Source organism: Acomys minous, assembly GCF_964271855.1.
Source record: "Acomys minous genome assembly, chromosome: 17".
Classification (NCBI taxonomy): Eukaryota; Metazoa; Chordata; class Mammalia; order Rodentia; family Muridae; genus Acomys; species Acomys minous.
This window is the reverse complement of record NC_140500.1, coordinates 19,885,119-19,901,792: the sequence shown is the minus strand read 5'-3', so window position 1 is coordinate 19,901,792 and position 16,674 is coordinate 19,885,119. Positions and strand designations below refer to the sequence as shown.

The 16,674-nt window shown below is 46.0% G+C and overlaps 1 protein-coding gene across 3 annotated transcripts in view; it reads right to left on the bottom strand.

The window, feature by feature from the left end:
- Window positions 1-16,674, bottom strand: part of KCNA6 (potassium voltage-gated channel subfamily A member 6) — a 41,213-nt gene that overhangs the window by 7,571 nt on the left and 16,968 nt on the right. The window lies entirely within an intron of this gene.

Below are 16,674 nucleotides of genomic sequence, written 5' to 3'. Positions count from 1 at the left end.
ACACACACACACACACACACACACACACACACCACCACCACCACCAATTTTTTTTTAATTCTCCAATAAATAACAGAGATACTGTCTATGAGAAAAGAATAGATTGTTTTGAAACAACAACAACAAAAAACCACCTAGAAAATAAGCGCAGTGATTTTCCACCTACAATGCTACTCCTCAGAACAGAAGTCTTGCCTATTCAGCGGGAGAGTATGAGCCCAAGGAAGTCAAGATAAAGGCCAGTTCAGCCTAGTGTGTCTGCACCCAGTAGGAGATTTACACTGATGGCCTGACAAAGTTTACTGCACACAGTAGGAGTTCACACTGCTGGCATGAAGACGTTTATTGCACACTAGGAGATTTACAATGATGGCGAGAAGTTTATTGAGCCCCACTCTCTTCTCAGAGACCAAAAGGTGACATGTATATAGAAAATACCCAGAATACAGAAGAGATGCTTAGTAGCTCCAGAGGAAAATAAGTCATGTGAGAAATGAAATATAATTATACCCCAGCCTCTAGAGGTGCCTCCCTGGGGAACACTATTTACACAGTCACAATAAAGAAGAACTGAATGCAGAGATAATAATAATAAAAAAAAAACTGTGACATCTATACTGAAGTGGGTGGGGAAGGTATACATGGTGCTTGTGTGTACTGAGCAACAGTGGGTGGCATCTTCCTTGGTAGGGAGCAGTTCTTTTTCTCGGGCTTAGAGAACGAAACCTCGAAAGCAACATAAGTGAATTACAGGGAGTACGGCAGTAGGTCTAGACAGAACACTAACGTAAAGGAGGGGGCATTTCTAAGAGGGTAAGGGGGAAGTGTGAGGGCTGTGGTGGTTAGTGTTGGTTACAAGGCTTACTCACATAAACGGTCTTTGTAAACTTGAACCATTTTCGTTGCCTTCTAGAGCAGCGGTTCTCAACCTGTGGGTCGCAAGCGCTTTGAGTGCTGAACGACCCTCTCACCACGGAGGCCGCCTGTCAGGTACCCTGCGTATCTGGTATTTACATCATGATTCATTACAGTAGCAAAATCACAGTTATAAAGGAGCAATGGAAGTAATTTTATGCTTGGGGGAGAGGGGCTCACCACAACAAGAGGAACTGTACTAAAGGGCAGCAGCATTAGGAAGGTTAAAACCACTGTTTTAGAGGGAAAGGGAAATATATAAGTATTTCTCAAGCCCAAATAACACAGCTTCAAGTTAAAAAAAAAAGCCCAACTTACAAGCCTGTCAGATTTATCACATACAAAAAAAAAGAAAAGAAAAGAAAAAAGAAAAGAAAGGAAGGAAGGAAGGATGAAAGAAAGGAAGGAAAGAAAGAAGAAAAAAAGAAAGAGGAACATCCAGCAAAAATGTGAATTTTGGAAGAACAGATCGATGTCTTTTAGGATAATTGTGTCTGAAATAGTACAGACACTGCTCATGGTTGATCTGAAGTTCAGGTTTAACAAGCACCTCCACTTTATGCAGCAACCCTTGGTCCAGCACATACACACCAAGGCACGGAGCCAGGACTGCAGAGCCAGGACAAGGCGATCCACACACTGACGCGAAGCAGCAAGCTCACGTGGAAAGAGAGCAGAAAAAGCCTCAACCTTTCTCAAGACAGGACTGGGAGTTCGAAAACAGGAGCACTGTGGCCTCAAAATTCTAAGAAAATGTGATATTCTGGCCCGGAGTTTCCTATCCAGCCAGTCACAAATCAATCTTGAGTGTTGGCGTCAGGTGTGCCAAGCTTAAAAACTGGACATATTCATTCATCGTTTTTGAGAAGACGAATGCAAGATCTGCCCCACCAGAACAAAAGCAAACCTCAGCTAAAGCACGGGGGCCAGGAAAATGGAAGGCCGACGTAGAGAAAAGGAAAATGAATTCTCAGGATAAGTTGTGCTGAGGCAGAGAGACAGCAGACAAGTGAGAGCAGGAGAGGGAAGATTCCAGAACAGAAGACCCAGGTGGTGGGAGACCAAGAGAGCCTGAATGGAAAATGATACAGAGGGGTTTTCCAGCTGTCAGAGAGCTCGGAAAGACTATAAATATGAACCCAGACAATTAATCAGGTGAAGAAAATGAGGCAATTATTAACCAAGTGTTTACAGGAGATTAAACGAACATTATTATCACAATGCGCTGCTCGGCAATGTGGAAAATAATGCCGGGTAGTGATAATGACATATACACTGATGTAAACAAAACATTAAGCGAGGGCAGAAAAGATGCACCAGGCACACGGCTGCATCCACAAAGATGGGAGTTGATGTTCTGTGGCCCAAAGACTACAGGTCAAGCCACAGAAGCTTCCATGTTCTCACCCCCATTTTCCCACCCTGACTTTACCGGCTTTTGACTCCCCACCTCATTCGTCTCACTTTACAGAGAAGTCTCCTGGCCACTCTCATCCTCAACTTCCTCTGTGGCCTGATAAGGCTGCCCTGCCAGGGGGGGGATGTGATCAAAGAGCAGGCAACAGAGTCCAAGGTAGGGACATTCCCTGCTCCCCTTAATAGAGGACCCCTATGGAGACTGAGATGCCTGTTGACTGCATCTGAGTAGGGGGCGTGGTCCTTGTTTGGTGCTTGAGCATCTGTCTCTGCTGCCCCACCCCCACCCTGGGCCCAGATTTGTTGGCTCTCTTGGTCCTCTTGTGGAGCTCCTGTCCCCTCTGGGTCCTTCTGTCCCCTCACTCTTCCATAAGACTCCCTGCCCTCCACCCAAAGTTTGACTGTGAGACAGCTTCTGCTTCTATCCCTGCTGGGTGCAGTCTTTCAGAGGACAATTATAGTGGGCTCCCATTCGGTTCCTTTTCTTCAACAGCTTCCAGAGTCTATTCTATCTGCCCTTCTGAATGAGAATTAAGCATCCTCCCTAGGGTCCTCCTTGTTGCCTAGCTTCTTTAGGTCTGTGGATTGTAGTACAGTTATCCTGTATTCTATGGCTAATATCCAATTATGTATAAGTGAGTGTGTACCATGCATATCCTTCTGGGTCTGTGTTACTTCACTCGGGATGATCTTTTCCAGCTCCATCCGTTTGCCTGCAAATTTCCTCAGCCATTAGGTAAACGCAAATCAAAACGACTTTGAGATTCCGTCTCATATCTATCAGAGTGGCTAAGATCAAGAATTCAAGTGACAGCACATTCTGAAGAGGATGTGGAGAAAGGGGAATACTTCACCACTGCTAGTGGCAGTGCAAACTTGTACAACCACTCTGGGAATCAATCTGGCACTTTGTCAGAAAATTGGGAACCGCTCTACCTCAAGACCCAGCTATATGACTCCTGGGCATAAACCGAAAAGATGCTTCACCATACAAGGACATTTGCTCATCTATGTTTGCAGCGGCATTGTGTGTAATAGTCAGAAACTGGAAACAACCCAGATGTCCCTCAACCGAAGAATGGATAAAGAAAGTATGGTACATCTACACAATGGAATACTATTCAGCTATCAAAAAAATGACATCATGAAATTTGCAGGCAAATGGATGGATCTGGAAAAGATCACAGAGTCATCTTACTCTTCTCATCTGAATCAGGTGTAGTGTCCACACAAGGATCTAGCCGTAAGTTACCTACGAGTGTGGATATGCTCCTCATCCTGTTGTATGTAGTTTATTTTATTCATGTATAATAATATAAATGTATCTGTTAAAAAAGAAACAATGAAAATACTTGAAGAATCTTTTTAAAAAAAAATAAGAGTCTGAGGCAGGAGGATTACTGTGAGTTGAAAATCAGCTTGGGACACATAGTGAATTCCAGGAAGAAGTACATGGTGGGGGTTAGGGGAGGGGAGAAGGGACGATACAGAGAAAGAAAGAAAGAGCTCCAGATAAGTATGGGCAACTGATTTGCAAGAGTTTAAAAAAAATAGTTGAATGGTAGAGGGCGAGTCAGGTGGTAGAAGCAGAATAGGTCGATTGTGTAACCATTGCACTAAAAATGGATTTTCACTTAAACCTCTCATCTTACACAAAGGCAAGTTCAAGCCAAGCATAGATTTCAGTCACAACATTTGAAACCAGGAAACTCTTAGACTGCAAGAGAAAAGCCCAAGGAGCCGCAGCTGGATGCAGAACTCCTGAACATCACATCGAAAATACAGACTGAGTGTGGGGCCTTTAGTCTCAGTGTGAGATAGATGAGGACAGCTTGTCTACACAGTGAGTTCCAGTCCAGCGGGGGCTACATAATGAGAACTTGCCTCAAAACAAATAAATAGATAAAATGAAATAAGTTCATGAATCCTTTTTAAAATAGCTAAAGAAAAAAAAAATCTCAATCCCTAAAGAGCGTGTCGATAAATTTGACTTCATCAAAATTTAAAATTATCCAACTAATCCTCTCAAGGACCCAAAGACAAAAACCGACTGTAAGAAAATATCTGCAAACCACATGGTTGATAGAATATTCATTTCCAGAATATCTGAAGGATTATAAAAGCTCAGTAGTTTAAACAAAAATATTTAACTAAGAATTGAGAAAAAGACCATATTACTGGGAGGATTAAACAGATAGCCAGTCAACATATGAGGGTGTTTACTGTGTCAAAGAAATGCAAATTAAAGACCAGAAGAGCCATCACCACATTCCTATCAAAATAGCTATGGTTACCTGCATATATTAATTATATGTATAGTTTATATGCATAATTTGTAGTGTGTATATACATATACATCTTACACACTGATACATGACAGCAAGTTTTGTGTGAGCTGCACCTGAAGAGCAAGAATTCAGGAAAAACTCTGCTGCTATTGTGGTCTTGCTGTCAGCATGCCCCCCCACCTCCCCACCCCCCCACCCCCCAACCCACCCCCACGCCCGGCATAGCAGGCTCCGATGTAGGCAACTATTTCCAAGGTGTCCAATGCATTAGGCAAAGCCAAGAGGCGTGCAGACTGGCAGGCCAGCCTTTCCCTTTGTTTCAGAATAAACTTATTTGCCAAGCCTCTCCCCTTGAGGACTTCCTGTCCACCATTAATATTTTATGAAGGATGTTCCAGGAAAGAGAGACTGCTTCACACACATAGACACACACACACACACACACACACACACACACACACACACACACACACGTCACCTAAGGGACTGGCCAAGAGAATTTTAGCTTGATCCAAAGAAATGAAAGGAAGACTCACTATACAACCCATGGAGTCTGTGAGGCCATAAGCAGCTTCCCTCCCCTGCATGCCCCATGCCTATTTTCCAGGGCATCATGGATGCTGTCAACTCTAGAGAACTCTTGAAGAGTTGAAGGTCTTTGCAGCTCAGCTCAGCAGTACCCTAAATACAAAGGCTAGTTTCTGTTCCAGGCTGCAGAACCCACACGAGGCCTTTCCATTAATGGGGCCCAAACAAGTGTTCCACGTGGAGCTGTAGCCCCAGAATTCCTGCAACAGTCATGTGTCCACCCGCTGCCCCCCAACATCTGCTGGGTTTCAGGGGAGTGTGCAGAGAAAGGAGGCCCCAGCTCAGCCAATTCTGGAGTGCATGGTCCAAAGCAGATTCATGAACGATCATAAAACCACCCCAATGTCAGATTGTTTGTTATTTTTACCAGTATTAGTGGTGAAATGCGTCTCCTGACCTGTGGACCACCTAACCGCCTCCCTCCGAAGCTGAGCACACCCAGCCCCCACCTCCACAGGCAGCTAGCCTTTCTCATTGCTGTCTCTACTCCAGCTGGAAGTTTCACTCCCAAAGGGAAGCCCTGCCGAACCAGAAGCTAAAGGCCAATAGTTGCTGCTTTAAAGCTCTTTTCTTAGAAGTGTGAGTTACACAGCATAAGCTAACAGATACATTATCAGTCTTGGAGCTGTCTTTCCTAGGGCAGGGTCATTTTCTATGAGGGTTGATGTTTTTTTTTTTAAGTCCTCCTGTTTGTTTTTAAAGGTCATTGTCAAGACTGAGAAAAGAGCTCAGTCAATAAAGTGATTGCCTTGCAAGCATGAAAACCTAAATTCAATCCTCAGAATGCATGTTTTTTTAAAGCCAAGGATAATGGTGTGTGCTTACAACCCTGGCCTGGGGAGACAGAGACAGGAGACAGGAGATCAGTGGGCTAACTGGCCTGGCTGTCTAGCCTTACTTGGCAAACTCCAGGCCAATGAGAGCTCTTATCTCAAAAAAAAAAAACAAAAAACAAAAAACAAAAAAAAAAACAAAAAAACCCACAGACAGCCTCCCTAAGGAATGGCACAGGATTGTCTGCTAGCCTCCACATGCACATGCATACACACAGAGGCACAAATACACAACGCACATACAGAGATACACAAATACACACACACAGCTACAGATACACAAACACATGCACAAAGAGATACATACACACATATACAGAATCACAACCAGATACAGACACAAAAACACAAACGGAGAGACACACAAACATACACATGCACACACAAAGCCATTGTCAGAGGCAGAAGCAGCCAGCAGCTCCCTGACATAGCAGCTCCCCTGAGGATGAAAAAGAGGACGGAGTAACCACATCTAATTCCAAACATGCCACGGTGGGGACATTAAATGATTTAAGAGCCACGCCAGTTTCAGAACAGAGCGGCAGGAAGGAGAGGACTATGCTGACTTGAGTGAGAAGCCTTTCTCCTGCTGAGCCCAGGTTATGTGCTGAGCCCCCCTCATCTGCATCAGAACACCCCAGGAATGCCTATGATGTAAGATAAGGCAAGATGAAGGTCTCTCTTTTTAATTGACTTTTCAGGCACGTGGAAGGGGTGGAAATGGAACCCAGAGGCTCACGTAGTACACACTCTACCACCGAGCCATATAATAACCCTACATTTTCCCATTTTTCTAGTTCAAAAAAGACTCAAGGTGTAGGAAATGACCCAAGGTCCCAATGTCACCAAGTGGGAGGCTTGGACAGATGGACTGATTTGTGCCCTCTCCACTATGCCTCACCCAGCACCTGGCTAGGGTCACTTCTTCACACTCTAAGCTAGTACCTTACTTCTTAGTCAAGAGAAAGTGTGAATTAACCCTTTGGACTCCATGACCAACCCTCCTTTACATAACAGCTGTCACAACAGCCCTGGGGCCTTGGGCCAGTGAAGCCATCTCTCAGCTCCTTACTTCTTTTTCTCACTTGTATACTGAAATAAAGCCAGCGAATGGATCAGATCCCTTTCAGTACCTATGGCTTGGAAGAATTCTACCTCTCACACAGACTGGCCAACCTGGACCTTTCCTACCCACTAATGGTTTTAGAATGAGGCACAGACTGACTCAACTTCTATGATAACCTGGTGGGGGTAAGTTCAGGAACACCAGCCTGCCTGCCTGCCAGGGACTCAGCCTAGTGGGGGAAGGGCAGGGAGAGGCTCACTCTAAAGGCCTCCATGCCACTCTGACAGGTAAAGGGTTACCAAGCAAGCTTTCCTGGACCTTCAGCAGCTGCAGAAACCACTCTGCCTGTCCATTTGTCCCTTCCTTCCTTACCTCAAGAAAGGAGAGTTAGCCTTTTCTCTCCTCCTCTCCTCTACCTTCAAATTTTCCTACCCAGCAGAAGTCCCAGCTACACAAGGGACCATTGTATAAGAGGAGAGGGATAGAGTCAGAGTGGCTTTGCTAGCTGAGAGTGAGCCTTTCCCAAAAGCTGGATCTGGGCATCAGAAGTCACTGAGGACACAGCCACCTTCTGTGCCAACCCACAGTGCGCAAGCCCCAGTGCAGGAATCTGCTGACAGTGGCTTCTGCTATGGGACAAAGCTGCATATCATGGGTACAAGAGATGGGAGCTGCAGTCTTGGTCCTCTGCCCTGTGCAGCAGAGATGCTGCAAGGCCCACCTGCATCATCATCGACAGGGAAGCAAAACTCCACCTCCTCCCTCCCTCCCAGGCATCCCAGGATAGAGGCTGCCGGGAGCCCTATGCAGAAGCCTGCAGCAGCTGGGAGCTTCTCCAGGACACAGCCTAGTCTGGGCAAGGGAAAAAAAAGGTTTGGAGGAGAAGAGGGAGAGGAAGATTGTCTTGGTTAGAGTCAAGGAGAGAGGCTGAACCCATAGTTGGTGGGTGCTGGGGGTAGAGGCATAGGGGGAGGGCATAGTTTCTGGGTATGCTGCGCTTTGCTTTCTCTGGTGGAATTCCCATCAACCAGAGGACTCTCGGTTACAGTGACTCCAACATTATGCAGTAGCCTCACAGGAAGGACTCGGATGAACTATGGGGCTTTTGAGGAGAACATAGGGGTGAGCGACACTCCCATGGTGGATATGAGTTGGTGATATGTGGTCTTGGGAGAGAGAGGACACAGTAGTGGGGCTGCTACAGTTTAAATGGGACCCCCCCTGGAACTGTCGAGGTGCTGGGTTTTCTACAGAGAACAAGATCTGTTGTCAGACCACAGGGGTTAATATGATATGGACTACCAGGCTGCACCTCAGAGCCATCTCTTTACTGTGACATAGGATAGAGTACCAGAGGTGGCACAGCTGCTGGCCCACAGGGACACTCTCTGAGGGCCAGGGGTGGTGACAGCAGGCAGAAGAGGCATAGACAGAGGTTATGATTGTTTCGCCTTGGACCAGTCTGAGGGGGAGGAGACTACCCATTTCACAAGGGCACTCAATGATAAGAGTGCTTGCCTAGCATGCTATGAGGCAAAGGGTTTAATCTTCACCACTGCAAATAAATATATACACAAACAGACAGATGAATGAGCGAATAGTGCCTGACAGAGTTGTCTGTGGCCCGGGTAGAAAACAAGTGCTGCTAGTGAAGGGTAATGCTGTGTCATCTGGTACAACTGGGTTGACCTCTCTTAGCCAAGGAAATTCATAATATTGCCTGCTTTGCTGGTCCTCATAGATTGTTATAGTAGTCCACGGTTAAAAACAAAAAGGAATTATACAAGCAGTGTCATTCTGGTGTTGTGGGTTCTAGATTCTCATATCTGCCTTTTGAGAATTTTTTTTTTTTAAATCCCATACTGAGACACCAATCTGGGCCAATTATGTAAATTCAGTTGGTAGAGAGCAATCAGGCAGGGAGTGAGCCTGGTCCTTGATGAGGGTGGAGACCTACTTTCTGGGGCCTTCCCACTCTTTTGGCACCCTGGTGCTACTGCTGGCATTGCCTGAGAAGCAGGCACGTGCAGCACTAGCCTGCAGCATCACAGACCCCTCCCAGAGATGTTGTGGCCCTGTGGTTGCCATCTGCAGATTCACCCAAATTCCCATCACAAAAGCCTGGGGAAATATCTCTGTACTCAACATCTACAGCTCTTCCTTGTCATCAGTCTCTAAACAATACTGAATGAGTATTCTCACGGTGCTGTATTGTAAGTTACCTAGGGATGATCTACATTAAAAATTAATAAGTAAAATAACGGTGCCTGATTATCAATGGCTGTTAGTATCTGTGAGGGTCTAGAAACAAATCCCCCTCAGATTATAAGAGCTGGAAACATTCAGCATGTAATGGAAGCAGTAGGGCCATGCCTCAGGAAAGGCCTGCAGAACCTCGCTGCTAAGAATCACACCTCCAATGGCACCTACAGCTGTGTGCTCTGCGCTGGAGTTACACTGGTCAGCCAAAACCAATCCTGTTCCTCCTGCTCCACCAGAGTGACAGACTGCCCAGGCAAAGAACGAGAGAAGGTTAAGACAGAAGGGAGTGCAAATGAGCTATGGTAGCTTACAGCACCCCTAAGTCTTCATTCAGTGCCTGTCTGCCTCAGTTTCCCCAGTAGTTCTAACATTCTGTCAACAGCTTGTTTGGGGATGCTCATATCACACTCTCCCTGATGGCTGTGCTCCATTCACTGGAGTATACACACACACACACACACACACACACACACACACACACACACACACATGCCCACACACCTCATCAAACATAGCAATGGAAAAATGGAGAACACAAAAGCCTATGAACTCCTATCGGCACCTGCGCTCCAGGGAAATACAGATGATGTGATGTTGCCAGGCATCCCTGAGGCTGTTCAGTTCTTCCATCTCCCAGGTGTGATATTAGCTTAGCAATTAAAAGAGGGACCCGAGTGGCTGACTATCTGGACCAAAACACCGCCACCTTACTTCCCAGTATGAAATTGATGGATGACTGGTAGGCAACGGGGCAGACAGGGCGGGAGTGTGCACGGCACACAGCAATTGTTTATTCCAGCTGGGGGAATCTGGGACAGAGCCAATAACTGCATCTGCTCCAACTGTTTGACCCTGGGGAGACTCAGAAAAGGGTTTTATGTGGGAGCAAATGTCTATACTGAGTGTTCTCCGTATCAGCATTGTTGTCCTACTGTGACTGAGAACTTGGATAAGACGAGTTGTCATGTTTTGTTTTGTTTTGTTTTTTTGTATTGTATTTTTAGAGGTGTTTTAAAACTATAATTATGGGTGGGTGTATAGGTCTGCACATGGGTGTGTGCATGTGAGTGCAGATGCCTAAGGAGGCTAAAGCTATCAGATTCCCTAGAGCTGAAGTTACAGATGCTTGTGAGTTGCCCAGTGTGGGTACTAGAAACTGAACTCAGGTCCTCTGGAAGAGTAGCAAGTACTTTTAGCTGCTCAGACATCTCTCCAGCCCCTTTATTGTATTTTTTTTAATAAACAAATTTTTTTCTTACTTTCCTTTTCTTATTTTCCTAGGTTTTTTTTGTTTTTGTTTTGTTTTTTGTTTTTCGAGACAGGGTTTCTCTGTGTAGCCTTGACTGTCCTGGACTCGCTTTGTAGACCAGGCTGGCCTCGAACTCACAGCGATCCGCCTGTCTCTGCCTCCCAAGTGCTGGGATTAAAGGCGTGCGCCACCACGCCCGGCATTTTCCTAGTTCTTTATGACATGTCTCAGTTAGTCTAGGCTAGCCCTGAACTCACTATGTAGTTGAGGACAACCTTGAACTCCTGATCCTCCTGCCTCTACCTCCCAGGTGCTGGGGTTACAGGTGTTGGTTGTATGCCCCCATATCTGGATTAAGATGTCTTTTAAGTGATATGCTGTATGGCTTCTGCAGGAAATCAGAAGCAGAGACAGCAGGTCTAAAAGAAAAGCACAAGGAAATTAAATTCTCCATCTCAGTGTCTTGGTTGTGGGATGCTGGAGCTTTTACTTTTTGAATTGGATTTGCTCTTCATAATGAGATGTTACTTTTAGAGTCAAAATCCAGACTTTTTGTTTCTGGCAACATATTCCATGTCAAAGAGCAATTTAGAAGCTTACTGTGCTGGTTAGTGTTAACTGTCAATTTGACACACTCTAAAAATCACCTCGAAAGCAAGTCTTGATAAGGAATTACCTGGATCAGGCTGGCCTTGTGGGCATATGTGTAGAGAGTATCTTCACCTTAATGAGGAATCACCTGGATGAGGTTTGACCGTAGCCGTGTCTGAAGGAGAAAGTCTTGTTTGTTGGTTGGTGTAGGAAGACTCAGCCCATTGTGGGCATCAGCACCCCTAGTCAAGGGATTCTGGGGACTACACGGGAAGAAAAGGCTAGCTGAGCACTAGCGTTCACACATGCATCCCTCTCTGCTCTTGAGTGGGCATGTGATGTGACCAGCTAGCTGTCTCAAGCAATTGCTGCCTCGATTTCCCTGCGACAATGCACTGTAACATGGAACCATGAGCTGAAGTAACACTTTCCTCCCCTGGGTTGTTTTTGTTGAGGTATTTTATCATAGGAACAAAAATGAAACTAGGACACCCACTCGAGTTTTCTACGTCCTGCCCCTGTAAGACGAATGGGCAAGAGAAGCCAAGGATGGTGGATGAATATCAAAGAGTGGCAGGGTCCATCCTGAAGCTTCCTGGGCAAAGCTGCTTTCTACCATAGAGCCAGCCACCGTGTGGCACGCAGCACAACGCCTGCCTTGCCTGTGGGGCTACTCTCCCAGGAACAGAAAACCAGTTCTGACTTTGCTTAAGGATACCAGAGTGTTGCACCAATCTCTTCCCCCCCCCCACCCCTGCCTGCCATGGGCTCCCTTCCAAAAGCCTGAGATGCTGCTTAGCATCTGTCTGCTTTGCATCCCCTGTTTCTCCTTAATATAGAAGAGCCTGTCCGTGCCCAACGTTTTTCCAATCACAATGCCAAGGTGTGTGACACAGCCAAAAAGCAACGAGTGTTTATTTTGCAGTGTCAAAATAGAAAGAAGGATCTGGAAACACTTAATAACTAAGATAGACCTCGTCTTAAGAAAAACAGAAAGGAAATAAAGAAGAGATGGAGGAAAGATGGGAAGAGCGGGAGAGGGATGGAGGGATGGAGGGGAGAGAAGAGGAGATGGAGGAAGAAGGAAAAGTAGAAATGCAAATTCATTGCACTTGATACTAGATAAAATTATTATGTCTCTCTTCAAACTGTTCTATATAACCAGGTCAGTATATTCTTTCAAATGTGTATTCTGCTCTTTGCTATAAGATAGGAAGCTGCCATAGGGTGGGTAAGCTGTGAAGTGCAATCATACTCTACGAAGCTGAAATTGCAGCAAGCACATCTCTTTTTCTCAAAGAGCAATCCAGTGACAACTGCTTAGCAGCCGTGCCTTCAGGGTGTACAGGAAGGCAGCTGTGCCTCCAGTCAAGGTGCTGGACAGCCACAGATTTTCCAAGCAGCAACTCAAGCATCCGCTGCAAATCACTTCACATCACAGGTCAAGACCACAGGCCAGAGGATAAGGCCCATGGCCAGTACTTTCTAGACAGAGCAGCAGGTGCCTTTTCCTGAAGGTCACACAGCAGAAAGATCTAGGATGACATTTGACTCTCATCTGCCCCGACTACCTCTAGATTTAAGGATCAAAGTAACTAAATATCAGAAACTCTTACAAGGTTCGGGGAATTCAGAAAAGGAGCAAATACCACAGCACCAACAGGCAAGAACAGCTGGCTCTCTCACTCTTTTTGCTTCAGCATGATGGGAAACTACACCAGACACCTTTAAGAGTGTTGATGAGTGGTCCTGAAAATGGGCCATGCTGGAAACTAATGACTAGTGTTCCCATGGACTCAAATACACCGGAAGGCGCTTCCATTCTCTCCATGAAGTCGCCCAATAGATTGCTTGGGTTATACTTTTCTGTGAGTTGAAAACAAAGACAAAAAGAGGGTGGGGATGCTACAGTACAAACTAATTTAGGAAGGGGGAAAAATACCAGATGAAAGAATTAAGAAGGGGCTTAATTGCTACTGGGCTTCTCCAAGCATCTCATTTGTATTCATATGCATTGTGTGTACATCTTTGAGGCAGTGTTCCTGAAACCAGTGCCTGGAGGTGCTTTTCACGTGGAATGTCATGTAAGATGACACGGTCTACACAGCTGGGTACCTCTGAGATGAGTTGTTCTAAGTCAGTTGGTTGGCTGAGCAAACAGGAGGGAAGAAATTTAAGTTGCAGCAGGTGGCGTGTGACTGGGAAACAAGGGCAACAGCGAAGACCAGAAAGCTCAGACAAAAACTACTTCAAGGAGCTGACATTTGGGTAATGTTCCCTCTGGATTTTCAGAAGAGGCCTGGCATCATTAGGAAACTTGTAAAGCAGAGTAAAGGACGCCAAGACTTTTAGATTCGTTCTTCTCTCTTTTCCCTTCCTTTCCCATCTCTTTTTTTTCTCTTTCTTCTCCTTCCTCTCCCCATTTTTGCTCTCCTTCAGCACCTGTATTGAACCTAGAGATTCCTGCATGAGAGTCAAGTGGTATACAAATGAGCTACACTCTAGATACTTTGAGACAGGGGCCTTTAAGGAGCCCAGGCTGGCCTTACACCCACTCTGTAGCCCAGGTGGGCCTTGAATTTTCAATGTTCCTATCTGAGCCTCTCCAGTAGCTGTTATTATTGGCTTGTGCCATCCTGTGTGGCTGGTAGTCTCTTCCTGCCTAACTATTTGATGTCATTTTGCCTTAGTTGCCATATGTCATTAAATGAGTTTAGCTGACTTCCTTGCAAGTAAAAGTCCTGAAAGGCTGTATATAGAGCAAATGCTTTAACTGCCAACCAAGTCATCTTTTCCACTGACTTGTAATCCCAAAGAAGAATGCTGACCTCACACACATCCTCAAAGGCACATTCATGAGCACGCTGCCTACTGCAGGAAGCACCTTACCTCCATCTGTGCTCACAGACAACCCTTTCCAATCATTCTGGCCAGCAAGAGCAGCCCCGATGTCAGGCAAGGACTGCGCTGACCCATGTGAGCTGTCCACCCTCAGCTGGCTGTCACTTCCGTGGGAGGTGTTCTGTGACTTCAACATCTTGTCATTCACACTCTTCCCTGTAGGATCATTTCTGAGTCCTTGGCATTTTCAGGAGGAAAGCAGTTTTCTGTAAAAGGATGCTAAGGCCTCCTCACATAGGGTATCTTTGTTAGAACCAGGTGTTTGAGAACATGAAAATGTACACAGTACTAGAAAGGCTCCTCTCTCTCTCTCTCTCTCTCTCTCTCTCTCTCTCTCTCTCTCTCTGTATCTCTCTGGTCTCTCTGTCTCTCTGTCTGTCTCTCTCTGTCTCTCTGTCTGTCTCTCTGTCTGTCTCTGTCTCTCTCTCCCTACCTCCCACTCCACCCCACCCCACCCCACCCCAGGTTAACAGCATCTCCCATAATTCCACAAGAACTTCTATTCTTCACTCAGCTTCACAGAAGAGGAGAAACTCAGAGATGGTCCCAACTATCCCAAAGTCACACAGCTCACAGGATGTTGTTGGCAGTCCCTGTCACACTTCTTTCTCTTCCTGCCCTGTGAGAAGGCACTGGTGTCAGGATGGTACCCTCACCCAGCATGGCCCCAGGGGCGGTAAGTGTCATGTTGCACTCCAGCAAATGTGTCACCTGGGGAGTCTAAATGCAGCTAGGACTCTTTCTCAGAGTCCCCACTCTGAAACATAAACTTCAAAACATGCCCCGTTGTTTCTCCAGTGGGAGAAAAGACCCTCAGACCTGTTTGACAAGAGCTGTCTTTTCTTTTGGTTCTAGCAGAGGAGGAATGAAGGTTGTGAATATAATAGATATTTCTGCATCCTGGTTCTATTGATTGCGTGTTGTTTTGCAAGTTTGCCTACCCTGGGCAAATTTTTAAATTTTTTTTGTGAGTCCACTTTCAGTAAAAACTAGTTCCAATAGGAAAATGATTCTATCCTACACCAACAACTTTACACACACACACACACACACACACACACACACACACACACACATACACACACACACACTTTGTCCTGGTCTGTTTTCTATTGCTTTGATAAACATCATGACCAAAAGCAACTTGTGGGGGGTGGGGGAAGGGGAAGAGAGAGAGGGTTTATTTCACCTTACAGTTTACGGTCCATTGGGAAGGGGGACCAGTACAGGAACTCACAATAGGAACCTGAAGGCAGGAACTGAGGCACAAGGTATAAAGGAGTGTTGCTGACAGGCGTCCCCCATTGGCTCCTCCAGCTTGCTTTCTTAGACAACCTCTTGCCCTGGGATGGTAGTGCCCCTAGTGAGCCAGGCCCTCCCACATCAACTGTCAATCAGCACTTGTCTAGGGGCAAATCTGATGGAGGCGGTTTCTCAATTGAGGTTCCTTGTTCCCGGACTCTAGCTTCTGTAAGGTTGAGAGCAGTTAACCAACACATGCCTACTGGGGAAAATGAGGCAGATACGCACTGAATGACAGCAGCTCATCGTAGGTGTTCTGTTATACAGTCCTGATATAACGTCTGCTCTGCTGCAAGAGGCAAATGTTTGGAAAAGAAGAATAGAGGGCCCTTTGGCTTCTGACTTTCAGAAATGACAGCTGTCCCTGGGGAGAGATGACTCATGAATCCTAAGGCTTTAGCACTGACCAACTCCGGCCTTAACTACCCTTTTGAATTCTAGGCTTGAATCGTTTTAATGAAATTATAGGTAAAGCTCCTTCCTGAGGCTGGGGCAGTTACCACTCTGCAGCCATCAAATTTCTGAGCAACAAACTTCAAAGCAGGAAGTTCAACCAGAAAGCTTGTATTAGTCACATTTGCACCATTGAGAATAGTCCACAAGGAAAGAATCGGTTTGGACTCATGGTTTTGAAGGCTCGGCCCTTGGCTACTGGGCCTCATGCACTTAAACAGAAGGAATTGTGTGGCCTAGAAATAGTTTTGCTTCATGGTAGACCAGAAACAGACAGAGTGAACAGGAAGGGGCTGGGATATACCTTGTAACACAGAGCATTCAATACTCTACCATCACAGCTGGATACGCTTTCAATCACATCCCCCAAGTGATGTATATCCTACACCTGGGCCCCACCTCCCCAAGTTCACACCACCTGCTGAGGACCAAGCATGCAATATAGGAGCCTATATGGACATTTCATATTGAAAACACAACATAGCGGAAGCCAACTGCAAACATCCTAGGCAGAGAGGCAAGGGAAAAGCCAGAGGCCAGTATGACATCGCACAGAGAACAAGACAGGTGGGTACCAAGTGCTAACCCTCATCCAGGAAACCCACACACTCTCATGGCTGAGTCCCTGTTCTTAATCCCTGTCGGCCCTGGGCAGCAGGAATGGAGCGGTAGTGTCTCATCCCCTGACTCATGGAAGGTAAGCTGCAAAACTGCAATGAAATCAACCACTATTGTGGTGTTGTTGTTGTTGTGGTGGTGGTGGTGGTGGTGGTGGTGGTGTTTTGTTTTCACTTGTGCTAGAGTTAGCAG